This window comes from Drosophila virilis, chromosome 4 (assembly GCF_030788295.1).
Source record: "Drosophila virilis strain 15010-1051.87 chromosome 4, Dvir_AGI_RSII-ME, whole genome shotgun sequence".
Lineage (NCBI taxonomy): Eukaryota > Metazoa > Arthropoda > Insecta > Diptera > Drosophilidae > Drosophila > Drosophila virilis.
The window spans coordinates 23,432,120-23,451,376 of NC_091546.1; the positions used below are offsets into that span (position 1 = coordinate 23,432,120).

The 19,257-nt window shown below is 34.8% G+C and overlaps 1 protein-coding gene across 13 annotated transcripts in view; it reads left to right on the plus strand.

Annotated features, from left to right (window-relative positions):
- The window catches only part of LOC6634076 (early estrogen-induced gene 1 protein), a 52,613-nt gene that overhangs the window by 21,911 nt on the left and 11,445 nt on the right, over window positions 1–19,257 (plus strand). The window contains exon 3 of one of the 13 annotated variants that reach the window (XM_032437958.2): window positions 11,786–11,837. The exons of 10 other annotated variants lie outside the window; for them this stretch is intronic. The gene's annotated coding sequence lies outside the window, so the exon portion shown is untranslated. Of the gene's footprint in view, window positions 1–11,785; window positions 11,838–18,980; window positions 19,126–19,145; window positions 19,226–19,257 lie in introns of those variants that run through there. 2 more of the 13 variants (XM_032437961.2, XM_032437962.2) reach the window with 2 other exon arrangements.

Sequence of the window (19,257 nt, forward strand, 5' to 3'; positions counted from 1 at the left end):
AAATAGATTTAAAAATATGTTTCTAATATCTGGAATATATATTCGTATTGCAGAATTTCAAAAAGCAATTATTTTAACCAAAGTTAACAACTTTTTATTGTCGAAAAGAAAAAAGTAATTTAAAAAAAAAATACATGTTTCATTTGGCGCCAGCTGTATAATTATTTGTACAGTCCGTAATTTGGGCTAGTTTTTAATAAGCTGAAACTCACATGAAAGCAAGAGTATTAAAAATGCTGCACGCACATTGCACCGAAATTCGCGTGTTGATGCCACATTTCATTTTCATTTATTTTCCCTGACTCTGGGGAGTTGCTTTTGTTTTAATTATATTTAATGTTTTTTCTGTGTTTTTTTTTTTTTTTTTTTTTTGAATGGCATGTGTGAGAGTACAGATGCATATGTAAAAGCCCTCGATAATATGGTGTATTTTTTTCTCTCTTTCTGGTGCTGCATTTGCAAAATTCACTTATAAATAAAATATTAAGTGAACAATCGTAAAAGGCGTGTACTTAAATGCAGATTTATAAACTTTTAAATATTATGCTGCCTCAGCGCAGTCGAATTAGCCTCATTTTTTGTGCGGACTGTTTGCTTTGCCTATAAGACATTTGCCTGCTTATTTTTTATTATTAATTATCGCATGTTGCGTTAATTTCTTTTTTCTTTGTTTTGCGTGTTTTTGCACGTTTTGCAGTCAGCAGCTTTTTTTTTTATTTGTCTAGACGCGAACTATTTACAATATAGTATATGTGGTTAGTTTTTATGGTTTTGTTGTGGGCTTTTGCGGCCAGTGCTTTAATTAATAGAACATCCAGGGAATTAGCAGGAGCCATTTATACACAAATGACGTCTGACTCACTACGCTAAAAAGGTCAATATATTTACTCTAGAGTTGCGAAACCAAAAGGTCTAGAGGCAACAGCTTTGTATTTCTTTAGAAAGTATTAGTATAATTGCCTCTGATGTAGTTTTATGCCCCTCGCCAGCAGAGGCTTATACAACTTCGTTGTTGGTTAAATTGGATCACCTTTAGTCGAACCGAATTCGCGTGTTTCTCCGAGTTTGCATTATGGGAAATATTTATACGCAAGGGTATTTAAACTTCGCCCACAGAAATGTAATTTTAAATTCCTGTTAAGGTCTTCTAGTTTGTCATATGCTACATTTTATTCTATATAAATAGCAATAGCCGTCATTTACTTTGATCAATTTGCATATAAATATATTTTAGATCGATGAACCCATCAAAAGCACTCGCCCATAAATTCTCTCATTCACACATCGCTTCGTTTGCCCTCGGGTACTCACTGGCAGTCGCAGTTACAGTGACAGAATCGCAGTTCCAGTCGCAGTCGCAGTCATTGCTCATAAGCACTACAAGTCCGCTTTATGTGCATTTGCAACACGTTGCGAGCGACAACAAAGGCGATTCAAGTACAATTTATGAGCACACGAGCTAAATGCATTACACCAACTGCCACTGTATGCTACTGTTGTTGGTGTTGTTGTTGTTGTTGTTATTGTTGTTGTCGGTGCACAAGACAAATATATTTACTTACGCATACTATAAAGACACCTCCACATACTGCCCCTGGCCCTGGCACTCACATGATTTGTGGCCTGCAACTGTGACTCGGGTTGGTTGGGGGAAAAGCAACGGTCGCGGTTTTTCAAGCACTTTACATGGCTCAATTAAAGCCGCGTCACATAAATTTATTTGTACTTTAAGTATTTTTATAGAGAAACCTAACAAAATTATTAAACTGTTTTTTTCAATATATTTTTCTCATTGCAGGTAAGAATTTAGACTGCGATTCTCTCTTGTTTAACTGCGCCATGTAAGTCTCGCATTTCATCATTAAGAACGCACCCAGCAACTAGTTTCCGTCGTGTTTCTCTTTATCCGCTCACTTCCTCTCCGACCCCAAGGTCGTTCAAGGCCTTTTGGGGCTTTTGTTTGCTATTTGATTGTGTGGGGCTGTTGTTAGTTTTATTTTTTTTTTCTCTTTTTATCGCCACACGCCGTTTGACGCTCTGCATAACGACTGTAAGTGCATGCCTTGGGTTGAAAATGTTGGCATTAAAATTTGTACATGGAAATTTAAAGCTACTGCGATTTTTCATAAGAAAATATTAAACCTATTGATTCCGTTCCATTTAAATGGGCTGATTAGCTACATATATCACAAGTATTATAAGTATTGTTCCATTCAATTTTGTTTATTCAACAATTATTTTTGATGGAAAGTTTTTTGTGCTTTCCTTTTTTGTGTTGTTCATTTTTCAAAGTTTCATATATTTTCTATATATAAAAAATGCAGCAAATGGCTTAAACCTAATGGACACTTGTTTAAAAATGTATAAATCGATTTCGTTTCAGATCGATATTCAATTAACTTTAAGTCCTTTTGTTGTTTTCTGAAAAGTTTTCCATTTGTTCTTGTTATTACATCATTATTATATATCCTAGCTAAAGCTCCTCAAAAGTTCCTCGAAATACTAATATCATTTAATTTTTAATATTAATAGATTATATCCGTCTAACCATATTCTTGCTTAAATTCCCTGCTAATATATTATTTATTTCGAACCCATTTTCATCATAAAATTTCAAATTTTTCTGTGAAATTTGTAAATTGTAGATTATTTGTACACTGATATTTTATAACTTGATAAGGTTTTCAGGAAAAGAACAGATAATATTTGCACCAAAAAACACGTTAAATATTTTCTGTGAACAACAAAAAGATACGAATCTAATAAAATTGTTTTGGGCAAGGGTACAATTTGTGGGTTGATAAGATATTTGACCTGTAATACTTGTGGGTGGGTGACACATTGACAAGACATTAAATATATTGCGGAGCCGCTTTCGAAAATGCTATGTTATTTTTGCAGAAATCAGCTCCAGCACGGGCTATACACACGTCTACGTATCGGTCAGATGACTCAGCCAAGCTAATTAATATTAAGTACGAGTATTTACACAAAACTCATTTGTACCCGTTCATATCTATAGCAGCGGCTTGTTTAATGGCGGTTTCTTTTGTTTTGAAAGGTGTTTATTTTTTTGCTTGACAATGTTTTTACAAAGGCATTTTCGAAATGCGGTTACACTTGAGACACTTTTGCTATTGGGAAATTTAATGTGGGCGCTGTGGACGAGAAACCTTTATGCTTCGGCTAGCATCTGTTAATTAACTACTCGCACTCATTAAAATCTTTTCGGTAATTGTTTTATGAGCAACACAAATATTAATTTGTTATGTTATTTGTTTTGCACAGCTGTCGGCCATGGAATGTGCATAAATTTCGAATTCGAAAAATCTACTAAAGCAAGAGAAAACTCGAATCTTAGCCGCAATTTAGCGCAGTTTCTATTTCGATGTTTGTCTCTGTGGGTGATCTATTTGCATGCTGACCCAAATATATTGCGCATACGACGCGTTTACCCCAACACGTTTCCGCATGCCGAGCGTAAGAATTTCTGACATTTACGGCCGCACGATTGAATCATTGAAAGGAAAAGAGAAAAAAATAGTAACTCGACATAAAGTAGGAATATACGTACATGAAAAGAGAAATATCACATAAATAATTGCAATATTTACATTTTTGCGCTCGCCTGGAAAATGCCGCAGCGGGGAATTTCCCATGAAAAAGCGCGCACACATTCCTTTCGAAAAGCTAAACAAAGAAAAGATAAACCCGTGACTGGAAGCGCCAGCGTGAATTAAATCGAGCGTTTCTTTGGAATTTCTTTTAATGAACTCAATGTGATATACCCTTCAATATAATATACCCTTACCTCACAAATAATCGATTATAGGTATTGAAAAGCAACGTAGTAGCGTATTTCCTCTCAGATAAGATAGTATTTTAGGTGCAGGCTATGCTAGATAGTTGCAAAAGAAAACAAATAGACGGATATTATGAGAAAGAGTTTCATTCGTATCGATTAATAACATATGATAACTAAAATGGATTCTTTATGTATTCAAAATATAACAAAAATTGCTATTAATTTTAGAGAAGAGAGAGATATCTGTGAATACGGAGCGTAATTTGATAATATTTCAAAGCTATTGAATCTGTGATGTATGCAATAATATTCTCAGATTTAATTGCTTTATCATTCATTAAATTACTAACTGTATTTTTGAAACTCTGTCTACAAAGATCTCAACATATTCACATTCTTCATTGAAACAAGGGACTTCAAACTTAGGCTGTGTACTAGGGTATACAAAATCAGATTGTGTGGCTAGCTGCTTCTACTGCTGTGTAGTTGGTTATGATATTCTTCTTTGAAGATTGAAATTACTTTTGCCACACACACTCTCGCTCCCAACACTTTAAAAAAGGCCACAGTTTGAAAGTCACTTTCGACTATGCCTACAGTCTAACAGTTACCAAATTTGTAATAAAGAAAGCTCTCTTCAATTGGCTTGCGTGAACAGAGTATTGCGAAGTCGATTGTATACGACTGCAATAATCTTAATCTTGCTTCCAATTGGATCGTGATAAAAATATGATTTATTTTATCTTTTATATCCCCGTTTTATATTCTCTAGTTATTTGCTTAAGTTGATAAAAAGTTTATCTTAAATTTTGCATCCCACAAAAACATTTGTTCTTCGGTTCTAACTAAAATACATAAGATGACTAATTTTTTTGCAATTTTCTTATAGTTCACAAAGATCTTCACATTGCTGTTTATAAGCAAGATGTGGCATATCGTTCATTTGGCGGCTGCTGCAATCTTCATATGATGACTATACATAGACCGTGATTCACAAGAATTGTAGAATTTCATGTCTGCTGTGTACCACCGAAATCTAATCGATAGCTTTAAAAATGCTATCATAAACTCATAATGATTCAGTCCCGTAAAAGCACACTGTGCAAGGTTTATATATAAGTAATACCATATCTATATCTATATACAGACAAACATGTGTTTGTACCTGGTTGGACAATATCTAGTTTGAGTGTATGGGGAACAGTTTGCACTCAAAAATCAATTAGTTAAACGCAGTTAGTTCAGGTGAAATTAGTTAACTCTTGCGGTGACGAAAATTGAATATGCTTTTTGAAATACATTATTCAAATACTGAGCAAATCTTTGAAGTCGTCATTAAAGTAAAAGTTATATTTTCTTCACAGCGGGAAGATCGTGAGGGTTGTGTTTTATAATTTTAATTCAATTAAAATTATACTTAAAGAATTATAGTTCAGGAGGAAAATCAATATTTTGTTTTTATAAAATTTGTACTAATAAAACCACATTTTTAATGTTTTTTTTTTTTTTTTGCTTTCGAATTTATAGAAAATTGAAATGATCTATATGTATAGATTATAAAGTATTATTTAGTTACATCCAGTATATTTTACCTGATTTAATTATATATTTAAATTAAAATTTTATAATTTTCATTTGAATATAACATAAATTAACATCACCTTTGAAATTAATTTTCTGTTACATTGTCAACCATTCCATCGAAAGTCATACTTGTGGCGGCAGCTATGGTGAAAATAGCTTTACATTTTTCGGTGCCTGTTCATAGTTTTTATTACGTTCCCGTTTTTCCTCTAAATGCAAAGAACAGACTCTACAGGTATCAGCTTACATGATACACGAATTCCGCAATCCTTTATTCCCGGGTATCTGTTCAGCTCGTTTCTAGCCGTTAGAGCGTGTGGCTCGAGAGAAGTTTTCAGCAGAAAGGCCAGACAATGCGCAGAGCAGCACATTAAATTGCAGACGTGCCTGCGCGTTGCTCAGCTGCAATCGAAATGAAAATCAAAAGTAAAAAAAGCGAAAAACGAACAACAAAAAAAAAACGGGAAAGCAATTTTTATTTCATGTCACGTACACATGACAACAGCGAGACAACAAAAAACAGAAAGATATTAAAGCCGACTACGACAGCTCCAAGAGAGCACTCTACCGCCTACCCCTAGCCCAACCATTAGCCACCTCCACCCACTCAAGATTTCAATTTTAATTTGTTGCATGTATGCGAGGCACTGGTCAACCGATTGAGCGCGTCTCCCGGGGCGGATGTTTATGCAACCTCGATAGGGGCAGAGCTGTGTCTCTGTGTGACCTTTTTGGGCGGAATCTCAGGCGGAAATTACGTTTTTAATTTTTATTTTCAGTCACTCATTTCAAGTTGATCTAATGCTACTTCGTAATTTATCGATTTTTCCACATATAGTATGTATGTATAAATAGTTGCTATTTCGTGTTCATTTTACAGTTGTTGTCAGCTTTGACCACTCGCGTGTGGGTGTTCTACGCCCAACAATGAAAAATTTCAAAATGTCGTGTCAATTAAAGCACAGTTAACCCCAGCTCTCTGAGCCCGCGCTCTCGGTCACGCAATATGCATTCTTTATTTAGACCAGGACAAGCGGGCAATTATAGGAGCAGCAGTTGGCTCGACAACGTCAGAGGACGTTAATAATACATGGCGCAATGTCAGCGGCAAATGTTTGTTTTTGTTTTTTTTCCACATGTATTGTTTGCGAGTGGGCACTTTGCGCGGTAGCTGGTAGTTAAATGTATAAATACGTAAAATAGTTTCCACAGCTTTTTTTTTTTCATTTCAAATGAAGGTGTTTTAAAATTACAATGAACTTGTTTGCAAATTTATAATTTAACCGGAGGATAAAACAAATAAGATATTGCAAGCATTTAAAAAGTTGAAAGCTAAAAAAGTGTAAGGGCTAGAACTAGTATATCCTTTCATATAGTCTATATATTTAATAAGAACGTGAAGGCTACAAAATACTTATGGCAAATTTGACTGGAGGACACGCTCAACTTAATGCGAATGCAATACATTTTTCGAATAAGAACTTACAAACGAAATGTTAAATTAGAAAATTAAACCAAGTGCTAAGTGACATTCCACACGCCCATTAGTTATCAGTGTAGATTAGAATCCAATTTACTAAATTTTTGAAAATTAATTTAACTGTGGGTGTGAGGAGACATAAGCTATTCGTATCAAATCATAGATAATATCTGCAATATCTAATCTCAACAACTTGTTAGTACAATGCCACATGTGCTGTTCCCTAGTCATTAAACTTGAACCTCAATGCCATGAGCGTACATTGGTAAAATCAATCATTGTGCACCCACTATATAATATTTATATTTTTTTTTTTTAATATTTATTATTTTTATGGGTTGCGTGTACGCAACCACTGATAACCTGACAAGCCAACCACACAGCCACTTTGTACACTTTCATTATGCCACTGTCGACTATAATTAAACCCACATAAACAGAAAGCCGAACGCTTATCAGACTAATACCTCCATCCTCAATGGTTGTGGGGGAGCCAGAGGCTAACTTATCAGCGAGAAATGTAAACAAAGCTCGAGAATTTGTAGCGTAGGAAATCTAAAGTTCATACCCACTGCTCATATTCATAAAAGCGGCAAACATTTAATTCATTTAATGTAAACAAAATATTTATTACGCTGGGCTTTTGCTATCAATAATTTATATCTTTTGCAATTTCCGCGATGGAAATGAAACACAGGCAAAGTTATCCGACACGGTACAAAGGGTTGTCTTTTAAAAGGTTTTCACTAGGTAATGAACATTTGTAGACAAGAATCTACAAGTATCTTATGTAAAGCTACTAAATAACCACGGCTATAAATATACTATATTATATATTTGTTGGCTAGCTCCGATTATTATATTATTGCTTGCAGACTTTCTTTTTAGTTCTGAGATATAATATATTAAACAAAATTCTGGAGAATTCTTTTAATAATCCTTTTTCTACGTCTTCTCAATCATACTATCCCATAAATAATATGTTATATAATGTACAAGAATAGCTTTAGTTTCAGACAATATTATCTACGGAGTGTTATTTTAAATTTATAGAATCTTTCTTATCATCATTTAGTTTCGTTTAGTTTTCCAAAAGCGCAATTTTCACTTTGGCCATTTATATTCAGAGTGCTTTCCTGTCCATTATTTATTTGTTAGTTCCTTCTTTGTTCGCATTTTTTGTTGCCTTTTGGCAAAAAGAAAACACATCCATTAGAACTACACAAGTTTATTATGTGTCATTAATCAGGCGCACAATAGATAAAGGATATAGACCAAAACTACAGTTGCCATGGCCTGCCATTTGAGTATCTCTTGTATCCTGGCATTAAGTGTATATATATATATTTTTAATGAGTTACTTGTGCTTTTCATTAAATACGCCTCTTACACGTTATTGACACATATTCTCGTTTATGATGTTTACTTTTGGCTGCCCATTTGCTCAGTAGTTTATTGACCAGGGTCAACGGAAGCCAGCTGTCTCTTCACGCCGTGTTGGGGGGAAGGTGGTAGGCATTGCGTCAGCCTCAATGTTGCGTATGAAAAGCAATGAAAATGCGCACCAGATTTGTTTATGGCTTTTGACTACTTAACACATTTATTTAGTCATTTATTTTTGTGAATGCAAAGTATACATTTTCTTATTGTATTAAAGCCGTAGTCACTTGGCCTTTGCAATTAGCCAGCACTGTAAATTGCATCAGCTTCTCAACCATATATTTGTTTATTTTTTTATTATTCATATGGTGCAGGGGTTTCTTTTTAGGGTTTAAGTCGTTTGTTATTTTTCCTTTTTTTAGTTTTTGGCTCAATGCCAGCTCGCAAATGGTCTGTGTCACTGTGCCAAGTAAACATTCCATAACAAGAACATAATAAGTTGGTCAATTTGGTTAAATTGTGTACCGATATATTTATACCCTGCAATACATCTAAATAAACTAACTTTAGTTAAATGTGATACCCTGACGAGCATTTATATTAATAAAATTGACTAAAAACATAAGTATATATTATATAAATATTAATATACATCTAAAAGCCATGAAAATCAGATGGAACTAAAAGAGAGTATCGACAATTTAAAATTAAAGTATAATATAATTCCGAATTTCGAATCATAGCCTAGAAAGCATTCACATATTATTTGTAGTCGGGTGGCAGGACTAGCCTAAATACCCAGCATATTATACCCAGTACACGAAAGCAATTTGGTTGTCCTTTAATCGTAAAACGGAAACTAAGCCAAATTATCCATTAGCATGAGAAATGTTCATTTAGATTGTCAGGCATCGATTTTTTCATGTCCCTGGAAATATGGTGAATGCCTACCCACAACACGCCAGATAATATCAGGTGTGTACGAGCAGATGCCGTCAAAATCAATTTCTACAAACGTTTTCGGCCATGTTAAGAGTGAATGACGTGTGCAGTTGTTGTGGGTTAGCTGGAACCACGTCATAAATCTGGTAAATGGCATAAATTAAACTCCTGACGTTGACAATGCTGATGACGTTTTCAGCCGTCTGGCAATCTCTGTCTCTATTGTTTATCTAGCTGTCTGACTATCTGCCTATCTGCGGTTAGGTGCACATCCATCAGATACATATAGCTGTTGCTAGTCGCGAGACCATAAGCAGGCGCTGCAATTGTCGTTATTTTCACATAAACAACTGTGCGATTTCGCGTCGTGTTTATTTGCTTTGATTAGTGTGCCATAAAAACCAAATACTTATCGATTATATTGCTTGTGGGGGGATTTTGTAAGTAGGTGGCGGGATAGTTGCTAAACAATGCCCAACCATATTTGAAGTCAGATGAGCTCTTAGCTCATCGCCAGTTCTGAATATGATTAAGTTGTGGGGGTGATTTTTTGTGTTTTGCATTATTTTAAATAGGTAATTGGTTTTTATCGTAGGATGATAAAATGCCCTTAGCGGTTGCATTAGTTGCTGTTAAATCTGAAAGCCTCACGATCTAAAAGCTGTGGCGAAATATACAAACAAACATGTGTTCTCATATACATAATATGTTTTTTCGATACTGATGTATAGGCTCTTGGAGAATTCAATAATAAATCTATATTGACATGAGTTTGTTTTTTCAACATAATATTTTTCATAAGACGCGTCCAATTAAAGTACGGTTAAACAATTTAATAAATACCGACATATATACTATATCAAAGAGAAATGTTTTTCTATTTTAAAAAATATATATAATGTGTTTCAATAAGTTATTGCCGTCAATGCTGCCACATACTTTACAAAAAAAGTAAAGCGATCCGGGCGTTACCAAATCAACAATATGGCATAAAAACTTTTAGATTTTAATTGTTGTATTTAGACATAGTTTTTACTACTTTAATCATATAACATATATTTTGTTTTATACAAATTTTAATAATATAATATAGCCAGTTTAAGTTACACTGTATATCTATGGGTTCGGAAATAACTCCATCATTTCGAAAATATTGCAATACTTGAAACTATAAAAAGTGATTTTAAAGTCAGACTCGTGTCATTTGCGCGCACTTAAAACGAATTTCCACTTGCGCTCGTTTTCCAAGAGATGATGTCATCGCTCATTTTCGCGTCCATTTGCGTTTCCTCTCCAGAAATTGTCGTTTATCGCATTGAGGCTGACATTTGACAGTGAAACACTTTCGTTTTGTGTGTCGTCGTTGTCGCTGGTGTTGCCTGTCAGCTATGTCTGCGTCAACGCCAGCGTCGCAGTCGCAGTTGCCGTCGGTCCGATAAGTTGAAATTGTTGTTTCTATGCCCCGGGGGCGGCATAAACGGAACCTCATTTATAACATATTTTTTTGATAAGAACAGCAAGGCGCTTAGTTTAGTTTTACTCCTCGCAGCGACAACACGCATTTATTAAACAATTATAAAAATTAAATAAATACAACAAATGTTCCGAAAATAACATTTTGCATTGATCTTGCGACCAGGGAGCACCGATAAGGCTGAAGTACTTAGAGCTGATTTTAATCGCCTCACCGTATTTTGATAAAATATATGAAATTTATTTTTAATGCCAGTAAAAAGTGTATTATTGTGATATTTTTTTAAATATCAATGCAGAGTCTTGGTAAATATAGTTGACATTGTCTTTCTGCATTAAGGTAAATGAAATGTTGGCAAAGATAAGTAAATATTTGCATACATTTGAGAAGAGCATATCCTTTCCCATGTGCTTAAAACCTAATATTTCACTCATATATTTTTAAGTTTAAAATAATGACAATTTCTTTATTGAAATCTATCTGGAAACATTTATTAGGTCTGTGCATATTCTCATGGAGTAAGATAATAAAAATTTCCACATTTTGTAAACTTTAATTGGCCCTGAATCATAATTGTTTGCAAAATAATCATGTGTGTGTATGTTATGTATCTGTTTTAAAATGAGGTTAAACTGTTTTTATTTTAAATATTTAATTCTATGAGAAACTACTATAGTTAAACAAAAATGCAGCTGCTAGTCCCGTCAGCTTAATAAGTTTACTTATATTGCACTTTATGAAGTCGTAGAAGGGAGTAGATATTTCTTCATATTGCACAATTCCACATTACCCTTAAAGCCAGAATTAAAAGTAGTTAAGGACCAGTATACCATTAACTGAACTATACTACCTCCTACTCTGTTTACGTGCTTGTAAAGCACAAATACGTGGTTTATGTACGCGGCACTGGGCGCTGAGGTGCATTTGGGCGCCTCGCATCCCCAAGAGCTGCGCATTTTTCATGTTTTCGCCGGCTCCTCGGGGCATTTGTTGCGCAATTTGTGCAGCCACTTGCTGCGATTAAGTAGGTCAGGCCGGAGCGTAGGGTGGGCACATTTGAGCAAAAGATTTTTCGAAGTGATGACAGTAATTTACAAGGATTTCTCTACCTGTCTTGCAGGCCAGCTGCTGTGCAGCCCTCCCCCTCCACTTGTGAGGTGCAGATAATGCGGGTAAGTTGACACAATTAAACGCACTCTCTGCCCCAGTAGACAAGACAAGTTGGTCGCCCAGATGGCAGTGGCATTCATTAGAGTGAGCCTCATTAACACTTCAGCACCACACGACAGGTGATATCCTTAGAGTAGAGACTAACAAATGAGACTACTATTAGATACCCTCTAAAAAAAAAAAACATCTCGTGTGTATGCGAAAGCAGCGACTGCTCCATTTATGCCATTTGTAATTTTTTTCTAACTCTCAAACAAGTCCTAATTATTCCTGCGTTTGAAATGTACCTTTGAAGAGCTGTACAAATTTTGGGAAAAATAAATGCAAGAGAAAAAGTTGTGCAATTGAATAAGTTTTGAATTTAGCAAAGTTTTAATGAGACCAATGTTGCTAAAGAAATTAAATTAGTTAAAGTTGAAGTTGACTTGATTTATTTACATATGCACTGCAATATAAAAAAAATAAAGAAATTACTTACACTCGTAAAATATTCCATAAACCTCTTTTACACTTTATTTTCATATTAAAGCGCTAATTAAACCATTTTACTCATTTAATTTTACAGGGTATAAGCTTAAATTGAGTTTGCACTCTTAATGACTAGAAGCTGCTTAGAGAGGGAGAGAGAGTGAGGGGAGGGAGGGAGAGGGAGAGTTTGTGTCTAAGTACTTTTATATGTGCTAGGACGACCATAAACCCATGCTATAAAAAGTACCACCAAGACGCTGTGGGAGTTGCCACCAATGAAGGTCAACTTGCCAGGAAAACTGCTGGGAAAACTAATAAATGTGGTGCACTTAGTGCCAACCCATTGCACAGCACAGTGGCTGTTGAAAGTTTAGCATTTAGTTGGGAAAACATAAAAGTTTCCGCCAAATTCCACCTTAAAGGTCAAAAGTGCAAGTAAATCAACTGCTTTGGCATGCAAAATCAAAGCCCATTTAGTTGGAAGCAATGCCTGCAATATTTTTCCAAGTCTTGTTTCGCTCTGCCCTGCCTGCCCATTCAAAGTCGAATCCATTAACGCTTCGCTTTGTCAAGGTCAATGTCTCACTAGTTGTCTGTATGACTAAGCGTCTCTAAGATATCTCTATTGTCTGTGTCTCTCTTTCTCTCGCTCTGGGACAAAAGAGAAATCACTCAAGCATCCAGTTAATTTTTTTTTCTATTTCAATCAAGACACGTTATGGCCTCTTCTGAACTTTCAGTACGTGTCGTTGCGGCCAACTTGAGCATTTTATGTAAGTCGAGCCAAATAATAAGCTCATTGCAGGGCTCAGCTCGGCGCTTAGAGCGTAATGTAAGACGTATCTCAAAGCTGCTTAGTACTACTCAAAGTGCTAGCCAAATAGATATATTAGAATTGGCAGACAAGTTACTCGCATACATAAAACTACATTTTACTAAATCTTAAGCTGGCCGATTCGAGGTCAATGTTGGTCATAACGACTAACAAAAACAAGGCATGAACTGAAATGTCCGTTTAGCTATTTCAAAAGCCTCCCAGTTCTTTCATTAGCAAACTTTGCTACCGAAACGTAATTGGCAAGGCCTTAACCTCAGTTTGAACTGTAACCACTTGAGAATTGTAAGCAACGAAGTAGAGAAAAACTAAACAAAACTGAAGCCAAATCCTGTATGCTTATCCCTGCCGTATACATTATGTTTGCTCAAGAACGGGGTCTTTGGCAACAAAACAGGGGTTTTTTTTAACATTTATATTATGATATACATATTTTACGCATATCAAAGAATTTTTAAGCCTAACATTGACGAATTCTAATATTAATAAGCATTTCTTTTAATGGGAAGATTTTCTATTTTCAATAAGTTCTGTTTTCATATCATAATCATTCTCTTTATTTATATTTATATTGATTTGATTTATATATACTCATTAATTCTTTTCCTGTGGGGCTTAAAGAGATCATAAGCAGACGTTTTAAGAAATTGAATTAGATTTTCTGGTTCAACGTCTTTTGTTAATTTATCCTTCATTAATACTTAATACTCATTTAAATAAGTTTTGTTTTTATCAAATTTATTCAAATAACTTTACAGTATTAAATTGTGACCAGCTTAACTTCCTTTCCAATGTTTTTCACAAAGAAGTTCTTTGTGTATCTGTCAGTTTCTATCTATCTATTTGAAACTTTTAAAAACTTCCAAAAATGATTTCTAGTCTCAAACTTTTTTGTCAGTTTCAAGAGTCAGAGCTTTTTATGGTTCCCATTTATCCTGTGCATCAAATTAGCTCGCACACCATTTGGTTGCCAATTAACGTTGATCTTGTTTGCTGTTTATTCTGAATATAAACAAAAGTTCTTATCTTTTGGGCTTCCGTGCTTATCTTAATGACTAGCACTTCGCTCACTCAACCGGCACTCGGGTCGACTTCGAGCCTGGCTGACATATGCGAACATATGCCCTCCAAAGAATGCTCGATATGTGTTCTGTTTTACACATCATTAGCACTCGAATATTTTTTTTTTTTGGATGTCTAAATGAAAGGGGGCAAAAGGGCACTGGAATCCACAAACATATCATCGAGCATTAAGCGCGAAGCCAAGTGAATGCAAATCATTTGAACATGTGTGCAACAGCTGCAGCTATGGAATGGGTGGCAAGTTCTGTAAACAGTCGTTGCTTGAGTGGATCGAGAAGTTTGTCGAATTTATAGCCTCAATAACTACCCACAAAATGTAAAAGGATTGTCAGTTGCTATTTTATCAAGTCATTTTATAGAAGATATAATGATAAAACTTTGTAGCGATTTTTCTTAAAATTTTAAAATATTTTTCTGCTAATATGATTTCCATATCTTTAAACAGAACTCATCAGACAGTTGACCAGCTGATACTATATATATTAAAAATTCTTTTTAGTCCCTCTTTTCATACAATCTATTCTTATTACTTGAAAGCAGGTGTAGATATTGGTGCAGATGTTTCTATGAGATAATTTGCAAGACAGAATTACTATATCGTCTCTTAAGATACTTCCTAACACTTATACTGTTCGAGATACTCTTTTTCAAATCGTATGTTTCGAATTATTTCTTTAAGTTTGAAAAACTATTTAGCTGCCCCTCGTTAATGCGCCATCATCTGTTCAGCGAGCTCATTTGTCACTTTGTCGGTGCTTTCTTCGAAGCATCAATTCATTGACAATAAGCAGATACTTTTGTATCTGCGAGAGATGCGTGTCTAAAGCAACTTTTGGGGGCAACTAAACGCAAGCTAATTCAATCGGCTAATTTGCACAAGAAGACGAAAATATATTCGACTTGTATTTAACATTTACTGTGAGAACTTGGCCATGACACGGCGTCCACGTTCGAGCATGCCACCCTGATGACAAATGCCATATGCAATGCAAACAGTGCAAAGTGGAATGCAAATCCCACCCAGAATTGTTTACTCACTTGTCAGGAATTATGTAATGTGCAATATCATTGCACAAATTGAACCATTGCACTCATGTTTTCTTATTTCGAATTGAATAGTCACCGTTCAATATGAATTTACTGTTGATAATATCAAAGATATTTATGATGCCAGATAGACAGATGAATTTCAAACTAAGATGAAATTATTGCAATAGTTGGCATAATAGTTCGGTGCAGAGCTGATTCAATATTATACAAGAGTTTTATTTATTGAGTTTCTAGAAAAAATTCAATTAATTATGAATCTTGGGAATTTTTAGGTCTTATTTTCTACTACAGATAATAAAAAAAGAAAACTGCAAATATCACAATTATTGATTCCTAATTATCCTTCTGTTCCTTTTTCATAATCTCTCGTTTCTTCTATATCTCTTAAATCATTTTTATCTAAATTATCGCTGTTTTATTCATCACTATTTTTTTTTTCTCCTACCTCTCCCATGTACATTATATTCTTATACCTCTTCAATTTTCCCCATATCTCTAGGCTATTTTTGCCCATGTGGGAATCGAACCCGGATTTCTATTGCATGCCCTAGTGGGCGTACTGCGTCACATTGTCTAGCTATAAGTTTGAAATTCCCTATTTCACCTATCTCTTGATTCGCCTAATTTCTTTCAACAATTTTGCACTCGCGACTCGTTTACAGTTCGCTTGTCATCAGGCGGCGCCATAGGATGCTTTGTTTTTGCTTTTGCTGTGGCGACTTTGTTGGCCAAGATACGCGATGCGGGCAAGTCCGCAGATGCAGATAAATATATATGTATCAACATGTGTACACATACAATACATACATCAATATTTGTTATTGTGCACTCTGTGGCATGTTTAGCAATGAATTTTGATTTCTTGTGCTGTGCACACTCTTCTCTTTCTCACTTTTTGCGGCTGCGGGTGCCGCTGCCGCTGGTGCTGCTGCGTCATTGTTAATAAATAAACGGATGATGCGGCAAGGTAAAGGTCAAATTGACCTAATCAACGGCAAATTTGTGTACGCTCGTTAATTGACTTCTGGACCAAAAGGTCCATCACACTGATTGGACTGGTTAGCGAAAAGCAATCAATTCACAAGTTGCCTGAGTGCAAACGCACTTGCTTTGCATTTATCAGCTAAGTGGAAAAATAGCTCCTAAGTGAGCACTAATATCAGCTCAAGCGGTCTCATTAGAAAGCCATCAGAAAATTGACGTAAAACACACTTAAATCCCAACTAGTATCAGAAGGATAAGCAAATACAACAATGTGCATGCCTTGCGCTCTTCGGGATTAAGCAGTCCAAGGCGCACCTACAAGTGAATGTGCATTCAACTAAAAAGGATACTCAGCTCGGCAATACTCTGTAAGACAATTGTAAAATGAGCTGCATTGATGCATGTTTTGGGTATTTCAACGATAAATATAAATTGAATATAAATATTAAATGAGTTGGAAATAGTGTGTCAAATTGTGCACTTGCTATTTATATATAAATTTAAGGTTAACTCCGCTCATTGACAAGAAATGGTTTCAATAACAACAACTGAATACATATTTAACTTTATTTAAATAACAAAATACAAGAATGGGATCCTACTTTTGTTAGTTGTACATTTTTCATTTAAAACAATGGGCAGCTATGTGCTACAGACCCAGTTTTTCTGGGACTTGCTGGGTATATGCAACATTAAGTTGTGGGCAATCAAGTAGTCAGTCAGTCAATTACTTTATACGCTCACTTTTCACCATGTTTCCGTGTCAGTTGGTCATGCCAAGCTCTGCTCAAACGGTTCATTTTAAGGACTTTCCAGCTTGGCAAGGTTTATTTTGGGTGCGGTCACATGTGCGTGGTAAAGCAAATCCGAAGCGTAGTTAACCGCAGCTGAGCAAAACAAACGCTGTATGCGATTTGGGGTGCAATATTTTACTTTGGGGTGTGTTTGCTCTCAGGACCCAGTTTTCTTGCGGTGGTAACTGGGTTAATGGACTTTGGTTATGATTGGTCTTGCAATGTTTATCCAGCTCATTGGCATGGCTAATGGCCATAATGGGCGTAATTGGCGTGCTATGGATTTGTTTTGCTACTCATAACTGTGTGAGTTTAAGTCGAAGACTTAAAGCTTTAGTTTGATTGAAACTGGATTGAATTGGAGATTTTCGGCTATATGTATTAGAGAAAAATTATTTCTTGATCGCTTAGCCTGTTAAGCGGAGACGACATTAACATAAGACGTTCACATTCTTAACATATGATGTTTCGCCAGGTTGGCCTCTAATTTTGAGCGTTATTTTCATCCAACTAGTCTATCTAAATGTTAAGCAATTTATGTAAAAATACCGACCGGAGCTAATATTATTTCAGAAAGATACAAAGCTTTTTATTTAAGTCTAATCTAAACCACGCCCTCTTATTCTTACGTGCTGAATATAATGATAATTTGTGTTTTTTTCAAGAGCTCTTTTGTGTTTCTTCAAAGATTAACTGTCAACAAGAAGGCACGCAGTTTAATTTAGAAACATTGTATAAATTCGCAGAAAAGATCAGATACATGGAAAATTAGTCACCAATCTAAAAATTTTGTTAATGCGCCGCAACAACAATTGTCGAGTTGCACACCCAAAAGACCCAGACGATATCAACGTGGGCGTCTACGAAATTTTTTGTGCGTATTTCTTCTATTATTATAAATATTATTTTTATTTATTTTCCTTTTCCTTTTTTTTTGTCTCGTTGTTATTTTGCCGACAATCATGAAGACGACAGCAAGTGTGACGCTGACTAATGCGTCATCAATTTGCTAAAAATCAACAACCCCACAAAATTTAATAATTCACGAAAGCACGCGAAATCAAGTCGAAGTCGACGCCAAACAGAACACACCATAAAATAGTTCTAGCACATTGTTTTAGTGTCTTGCGTGTTAGCCCTTTTAATTAATTAGTGATGCAGCTTAATTTATACGACAAATTCCATACGCCTCATAACGATTTGATTGAATGCTCTCGAATTGCGATTAGGCGACGAGCAAAGATTTGAAATATCAGAACGGAAAATAGTACAACTATTATTAGAATAGTTGAGAATGATTTACTTACAGATTCCGCGTACACTTCCCAGAATGTGTTAACAGAAATATATTAGCATATATTACACGATGAATAAAATACATCGAATAATGTGATAAAATCAGGAACGTATTAAAATATTTTCTAAAAATATTAACTAGCCTTTCCTTACAAGAAATTTGGTAGAACAAGTTCTTATTAGGTATTTTAGTTTAATCGTCAATTAGAATACTTTGCTTTCTGAGATGATTTTAAGAATTTATAAGAATTAATAATTTACTTTTTACATCTTTATTTCAAATGATATTAAATCATTTGTCCGATTTAATAAAGAATTAAGCAATTTCATAAATTTGCATTATTTTTAGACAATAATTTGTAAAAGTTCTAACTTTCTGGAGATCACTGTAAATTTCTCCCATTAAAAAAAATAACATATATTTTTTGCTTATATTATCCTGCTGTTTCAAAATAGGTCATTATTTAGCTTTATAGGCTGAACCATTACAAAATTTTAAATGTCTGAGGTATTTGAAGTATATTGTGAAATCTTGATTCCTGAAATTGCATTGAGTATGCGAGAATAATTGAAATGATCGAATAGTTGCTAGATACCCCATGAAAAGTCAACACTCTATCATTTACTTAATATTCAAGTTAGTTTCTAGGTATTACTTTATTTTGCAATTAGTTTCGAACAAAATGTCTTTAACTTACTTGTAAATCGTTTTTTGCAAACCCGTTGAAAAGATAACACTCAATCCATTTAAGTTGAATGCTTTGACACACCAAAAATAATGTGAGTACGTAGTGACTGATTTTCAGTTCATTTCACACGAGTTTTCTTACGGTTGTTTTATATCTATTGAAGTCTCACACACATTTCCCCCAAATAGGTTGTAAGTTTCTGCAGATAATTCTTATAATGCCT